This window comes from Balaenoptera physalus, assembly GCF_965194825.1.
Source record: "Balaenoptera physalus genome assembly, chromosome: 2".
Taxonomy (NCBI): Eukaryota; Metazoa; Chordata; class Mammalia; order Artiodactyla; family Balaenopteridae; genus Balaenoptera; species Balaenoptera physalus.
In genome coordinates, this window is record NC_138883.1 from 22,853,638 (window position 1) to 22,862,016 (window position 8,379).

At 36.4% G+C, this 8,379-nt stretch overlaps 1 protein-coding gene across 5 annotated transcripts in view; it reads right to left on the bottom strand.

The window, feature by feature from the left end:
- LOC309655771 (uncharacterized protein) overlaps nucleotides 1-8,379 on the bottom strand; it is a 119,703-nt gene that overhangs the window by 73,504 nt on the left and 37,820 nt on the right. The window lies entirely within an intron of this gene.

An 8,379-nucleotide genomic window follows, 5' to 3' on the forward strand; every position in this document is an offset into this window, starting at 1 on the left:
TGTGTTCCTCATGGAGAGCTCCCTATTTTCTTCCTCAGACTTTGAAGCCTATTTTTTGTTTTTGGTAAGGAAAAGCCATCCCCTGGCTTACTGGTTTCTGGTTCAAGTTGCCAACATACCCTCTTCAACTCATGCTGGAGGAGAAGTAGAGAAACACGCAGAGAGGATTGATAAGGAATTCTCCCAGCTAGAGATCCTGCTAAATTCACCGGAGACATTGAGACTGTGAGAAAAGAGATGCTTTGAGTCCTTCACATTTAGCTTTCTTTAATCCCATCACCCACAAAGTATCTGGGCGAGGATGAGGAGGGTGAAAATATAAATAAGGAGCATGAAAATTCGTGCCCGCTTTCTTTCCTACCCCAGTATCCATTATTGGCAGACCATTTTCACTTGCAAGGTCCTACGGGAGAGGGAATCCGGATAAATTTGCAAACATTAATTTTTATGGTGTGGTCTCTAAAGCCCTTATGCATCCTTGTTCATTCACTCTCAGAATTCTTATTCAGTGAATTTTAGAATAGTGATTCTAATGAGGAATATTACTCTTTTAAAAGAGCATTTTAAAATAACTCTAAGACATGCTGTTACAGTCCCATACAGTCAATAATTATTTTTACTTTTTCCAATGTTAGCTTACTGGATATTAAATGGGTTGTAGTTTCTGTAGGGATATTTTTGGTTTTCCAGCAATCTTTGCTTAGTGATCTCTTATGCCCCATGGGGAAATATCTCAGGATCTCTGTTGACCAGGGATGATTTTTCTCAGCTCAGTATTTCTCAGCCTTGGCACTATTGATATTTTAGACTGGATAATTCTTTGTCATGGGGGTTGTCTTGTGTATATTAGAATGTTTAGCAGCATCCTGGCCTCTGCCCTCTAGATGCCATTTCCTTGCTGAGTTGTAACAACCAAAAATCTTCAACATTACCAAATGTTCCCTGGGGGACAAAGTCACCCCTGGTTGAGAATTAGTGTTCTAACTCTATTATTTGCTTGGTTAATAATTATAGCTAGCATTTATGGAGCACTTACTAAATGCCAGTCACTGTAATAAGCACTTCACTTGCATTAATAAATTCATACCTTACAAAATCTCACAAGGTAAGTTCCATCATTAACTCTATTTTACAGATAAGGAAACCGAGGCACAGAAGTGTTGAGCAACTGTGCTAAGATTACACAACGTTTAAAGAGTAGAGCCAGGATATTAACCAGAAGTTAGGATTTAGAAATCATGCTCTTAGGCATGATGGTACACCTGTGGTCCAGTGCTCATGAGAATATGTTGTTACAGATTTAAAAGCCTCTTCCTTTGCATCTATTTAAAGGTTGTAAATAAACTATAACAATGGATGAAAGAATTAGGAAGGACCTTTTATTAAAATCATACTGTGAGTGGGGCACTCATCTTGAGACTTTCACATAAGTTGTTTCATTTAATATTCACTGTAGCCAATGGAGTAGATATTATCATATTCATTTTTTCTATGAGAGAACTTGGCACCAAAGAAGTAAGTAATTTTACCCAAGCTAGTATAGTAACTGGCAGAAACTGAATTTGACCCAGTGCCTTCTGACTTCTAAGTCCATGTTCATTCTATTTTACTCTGATACTTTCCTTGGGTTTCAAAAAGATGGAGGGAGGGGCATTTTTAGGTTTTCCATATATATTTTCTGGTCCAACCTCTCTTCCTGTTCAAATTCCACATTACTTGGAGCTGATACTTGGAGATTTTGAGCTCTCACTTATCCTTCCCCAAAGCCTTCTGACAGAGTGTAATAAAACTATGCAGGCACAGGTGAGTGGGCGCGAGCATCCATAGACCTGGTGTGAGTCCTGGCTCTCCCACTTCACTGCTGCCTGACCCTGGGCAAATCATGTAACAACTGGGAGCTTCAGCTTCCTTATTTGTAAACATGGGGCTAATAATAATGCCAACTCTGCAGGGTAAAGATTAGAAATAATGTATCAAAACACTATTTTAGTCGGTACAATTTTGCTCCTTAAAATTACAAGTTATATATTTTGCCACTTTTCTTTTTTTCTCCCTTTCAGAGCACTTGCAATGTTTCCACCCCAGTTCCCCCCTACCCCCATCAAGGATATCTGGAGACCTCCTATTTAGAAATTCACTAAGACACATTCTTGATTAAAATGAAGGTATCTTGGGAGTAGACAGAACATTTGAAGTCTTTATTAGCTAAACCTACTTCTGAAGACTAGTTTGGGTACCTGGAATGGGGAGATGAAGACAAGGAGAAAGTGACTTCACAGATTTTTTTCAGAGAGACCATATGAAAAAGATTATTATGAAAGATAGCATACCCTGACCTTTATCCACAGAGAGCAATGTTAAGAGCTTAATGAAAATTTTCATTTTTTATTGAAAACTTTATTTTTATTGAGGTATAATTGATAAATAACATTATATTCATTTCAAGTGTACAACAATGATTTGATAATTGTGTATATTGAGAAATGATCACTACAGTAAGTCTACCTCTCACCACCTCTGTCTCCATCTAACCTTGCAAGGTGACCAGTTATTGCCCATATATAATTACAAAAATTGTTTTCCTTGTAGTAAGGACTTTTAAGTTCTACTCTCTTAGCAACTTTCAAATATACAATATAGGATTGTTAACTGTAGTCACCATGCTATACATTACATCCCTATGACTTTTTTTCTGGAATTTTTCTTAGCGACATTCTTCTAAATAATTCTAAGTATATATCTCACTGATGCCTCTTCTTTTTTAAAAAATGTTCAACTTTTTATACAATTTTAAAAGGTTACACTCCATTTGCAATTATTATAAAATATTGACTATATTCCCCGTGTTGTACAATGCATCCTTGTAGCCTATCTTACACCCAATAGTTTGGTTTTATAATAGTTTTATAACTGATTTATTTTATAACTGGAAATTTATACCTTTCTACCCCCTTTAAAAAATTTTCTTTTATCAAAGCCTAAATTGTGAATTAGATAGGTGGGACTTGATGTAGAACTTATAGGTGTATGAGAACACGCATGCGCGCACACACACACACACACACACACACACACACACACACACACACACATTTCCCTTGCTACCCTAAAATAGAGCGTTCCTATGAAACCTTTAATAAACTGAAATGGCATAAAGCAAAGAAACGGTTATGTACCTTTTTTCATAAAAGCGAAAATCCTATTTGGATTTCTTCTGGTTAGCTAAGACAGGTACTAATGTAGGTCTTTTGTAAAAGCAGAGTTGCATAAAGCAAACTTTCCAAAAGCAGGTGGTACTTGTATATGTACAATTGGGGTGGAGGATGGAAGAAAGTACAAGAAATACTGAGGAATGTAATTCTCTAGGAAAATACTGTGAACTTCACAGCTCAAATATGTGGGGAGATATTAACAAAGTTCTTGTTACTTCTAAGTTGAGCAAAAAAAAGAAATTCCTATAGTTCGTTGGAATAGTAACACATGTACTCAACTCAGTGGATTGAGACCTTGCAAGGTGACCAGTTACTCAAGGGAGATGTCATTTTATTATTATAAAAAAAGTCGATGGAGAAGGTGTTCGTATCTAGTTGCCTTGCTGAGAATGTCGGTCACAGTCTAAAGAGATTCCAAAGGTAATGTGATAATATGGCAGGTCTACTCAAGGACAACCAGTGGAAATGTTCTGAATCAAAAATAACTCAACATTTGAGAATTCTAAGAGGACATTCAGTACATCTCCATGTAGAGGAATTGGGGGGGAGGAATGCATTAGTTTGTTTCAAGATTTCAAGAGATTAAATTTAGTATGTTATAAATTTATTGTTGGAAATGTTAAATCTCATTACTAATTGAATTTCACTTAAATAAAGACTTGAGGGAAAGCTGATATTTATCTATTTGGCAGAAATCAGTTAAATTCAATTATACATGATTTTTTTTTAATGTTTTCACAGTCACTGTGTAGACCAAAGCTGTAAATTCAGTTACATGTAGGTGATCATGCTGTCACATTCTGGTTATCAGAAATGGTCATAATGAAATTCAAAAATGGTATATTGGATATCTGCCCTTTCAGCAAATACCATCATAAGAGCAAAGACAACGCGTAGCTGAATGATTCCTAAGCTTCTCTTTTGCTTTCACTCAATAATGGGTATAATAAAATTTCATTCTAAGAAACGAACTTGGAAACTCCCTTGTCCCATTACCACAGAATTGGACCTGAATATTCGTTTTCTCAGTTAAGAAATGAAGATGGAATGACAAAGTTATTCCAGTTATTGCTCTTTGGAAATTACGTGTTCATTCTATAGTATGGTGTGTGAAGCTAGGGATAAAGATTTTTTTCTTTTTTCAGAAAAATAACCCATAGCTTCAACTTTGTCAGAAGAAACTTTATAAAGAAAACTTTGTAAAGAAGAAAAATGAAAAAAGAACGTATTAGGAAAGGAAGATACTGTTAATCTGAGTAGGAATGACAAAGAGAAAAGCAGTAACGGGTTCATAATTTTTTGGAGGTGCTTGATTTGAAAGACGAGGTAGGGGTTCAAATATGGAACCTGAGTTTTCTTTCTAGCAGTGATATGCCAGTTGTGCTGATCATCCTTCTAAAACAGAACCATGTTGTGTTTTATAACCTGTGGGTGAAAAGAATAGATAACCTCCCTTAGCGTTTTAGAAGAGCCAAGACAAGCAGTGCAAAGGAGAGACAAGTCTCCAGGAAAAGGAGTTACAAGAAGCTCCTTCCCACTAACTGTCACTTTGGGTCACTGGAAATACACATGCGTGCCCAGGACATGCGTAGATGCTTTGGGGAAGTTGGAGACAATTAACCTTGAGTGTTGCTGAGTAGAGAACACTTCAAAGGCAAGGGGCAGTGAGAGAACCAGAAGCCAATCAGAGTGAAGAGGATGTTTGAACAGAAAGAGGGGGGGCATATAAAGACTAAGTGTTTGGGGCTCCTCTCCCTCTCCACTGTCTCTGTTCTAGCCGACACCTGCCAATCTGGGCAGGTATTTACAACTCCAACAGGACAAGAGGAGTCAGGTGAGTCCGAGATCAGCTAGACTGTGTTTACTTGCATACATTTTGTCCCTTCGCAGTTGCTCCGAGAGACTGGTTAAATTTTGAATCACAATGACTAGCATTCCCAACGTATTCTATTTGTTTACTCTGAACCTGCTTAAGGAGTCTGTCATTGAACATGTGAGCTCACAAATGCACATTCAAGAAATGAGTAGAATATGTGGCTGTCACTGCTTCCCCTCGTTTTCTCTGCATGGGGAGAGGCTGGAATGACACTCAGGCCTCCATTTGTCAGATGGGGCTGGCGCTCTCTGCGGCCTATTTGGCAGGTACACCATGATGCTAAGTGAGACTGCATTTGGAGGCCTCCTTTGGAAGAAAGGCATATTACGGTTCAGTTCTAAGGTGGCAAACTTTGAATATATTGCTGCAGAATTCTTCTTTAGGAACTTTTTTTCTTGTAAGTATCAGAAAATAGAAATATTAGACTGGAGAAGAAACTCCAAATTATTTTTTATATATAATTGTTTAAAATATTTTTACTCTAATATGCATTTTTATTTACACAGTGATCAAATATTTTGAAGTGATGAAAGGAGCCTGTAATAGTGGAATTTCAGGCATCAGCCACAAGACTGGGGGTAGGGGAAATATTTTTTTTAAGTTAATTTTTATTGGAGTATAGTTGCTTTACAATGTTGTATTGGTTTCTGCTGTACAGCAAAGTGAATCAGTTATACGTATACATATCCCTTCCCATTTAGGTCACCACAGAGCATTGAGTAGAGGTCCCCGTGCTATACAGTAGGTTCTCATTAGTTATATATTTTATACATAGTAGTGTATATATGTCAATCCCAATCTCCCAATTCATCCCACCCAGAAATTCCAACTTCTGAAAGACCTATATCCCAGTTGTGAGCATTTTTTAATGCCTGGAGACCCTTTTGGAGTGATGCTTTGGTTAAGCAATGAGGCCAAGCACACCAGTAGAACGAAATATGAAAGTGATAGTCAGTGACCAGCTCTTGCTTTTTTGTTTCCATGCCATCTGTGCAGAGATTTCTAACCCATTTTATTATATGTTATCATTTCTTAAAAGACTAGGACATGGGGGGAGAATCTCCAATGCCATTCTTTGCTAGTTCCAATGTTAACCTAGTGATTTTACTCTGAGACTTCCAGCTTGAGTTAGATGACCATCAATACTAATCTGTCCAATAAAAATACAGTCTAATATATTCATTCTTCGTGTTAAGGACTAAGGCCATAAAACGCAATGCTTTACTTTTGCATTTTTTTAAAAAAGATCAAAGGGAATTGATGGATGGTTTCAAATAGAATGGTATTGCCTGAGCTGATGAATCAAAGTTGTTTGTATTACCCTCCACCTCACAATGAAATTAATTCCTAATTTATTTACCTGTATATAAAAAGGAATGTAGCTCACTTAAAACTAACAGGTGGTGTGGGACTAGGAAAAGGAAAGATTAGTCATTCTTATTCTTATCATCTCACGATTCAAGATGATCACTAAGGAAAAAAGTTCAAAAGAATGTTACAATAACAGTCCTGCTGAATTTAGGGTACAAGCCTAATGTGTGCCTTGTATTCCACTATGGGAACTTGACACCTCTCAGATGTTACTTCCAGAGAACTCTGGCAGAGTTGGCTTATTAACTTTATAACCCAGGGAGACAGTGACAGAGTAATGGGATATGGGTAACATTGTATGGTTAGATGTAGGTCATTATTAAGATTCTAACTTTTATTTGTGGGGGACAGTTCACAAGTGTTCAATAAACTATTAGTAATCTGTTATTACTAATAAGGGAACGAAAGTCCCCTTATCTGCTTTGCTTTTAGCCATCAATGAAGAGCAGGAGGGCTCCACTAAAAAATGCTTCTCAAATGTCATCTGCATGGACTTTGTTTTGTTTTAAAGCGTCTCATTGCACCTTTACATTGTGTGTTAACCTATAACTGCCTTGACTCATTTTAGGAGCAGCCGGGAAATAAATCCTAAAAAGTAAAACTTTTCAATTTAGCTGATGTGTATATCTTTATAATACACGTGTATATATGTGTTCATATGTATATATATGAACACGTTTATAGGTGGCTTTATATTGTTAATGATGCTTTCCTTACATAACACACACATACATACATACATATGTATATGTATATGCTATTGTGTATTTGTATAAAGATTTTTATTTTCCAAAATGCTTCTTATAGATGATCTTTTTCTGAACTTCATAATAACCCAGCACACAGGTTAAATGACCTGCCCAAATTCACACTTAGTAAGTAGGAAAGCCAGGGCTAGCAATGAAGTTTCCTGATTCCTAGCCAAGGGTTCTTTCCACTACAACAGCTGTCACTGGTTATTGGGAAGCCGAGGGGAAGAAACTGATTTAACTTCTCTGAAGTTGAGAATTATTGATAGTGACTGAAATATCAGCAGTACAGTTACTTTCCAAAGTCAGTTGATCTAAGACAGTCCTATGTGTGATTGAGTTAAGTTACGTAAGTGGCTGCGTATGATAATTTTGATGCGTCCTGGCTATATTATGCTATATTCCACCATCATGTGGTGCTCTAATTCTTTTATGTTAACTATCTTTTAACTTTATTTTTAACAAACCATCTCATAGCTATTCATTACACTAGTAATAAAAATACTGATGCAAGGTACTCTATTACTGAAGGTATACAAAACTAGAGTCTTGAATCATACAATAAAATTCTATTTCCAATATTGTCCTTTAGTCAACAAAAATTTTTTAATGGAAATCAGTGATTATGGTATACAAAATTGACACTATTATTTCAAGGTTAAAATTTGATGAACCATTTTTTTTAGATATTCTCTTTTGAGACACCCAGTCCTTTATTTAATTTATGGTTAAGCTTCATAGAGATAGGGCAAGTTGAAAGGTCTTTAGTTTTTTCAACCGGCACTCGCTGGCAGGATTAGTAAAAGAAATGGGAAACCGCTACTTCATTACAAACAACAGCATACTCATAATCAAAACCAACCAAATTGACAAGTATTCCCCATTAGAACTCAAAATACTGTTACCACATAAGGAGTGATGGAAAAGCCCTTGTAGTAACCTTGGTGTAATAATGAGTATTCAGAAAGTTCAGCCTGACACTTTGGGCTTTTATATTTAAAAATCTGTTTGTCCCATAAAGTCTTAAGGGCAATTTTCACAATTGAAACAATTTTTTTTTCTTGTAAAACAAGGTAAAACCCTGCATTCCATGGGGTAGAGGTTGAGATGCTCTAACCCTCCCTCCCAAAAATGTTTTAAAAACAAAGAAAACCCAAATGTAGTGGCTTAC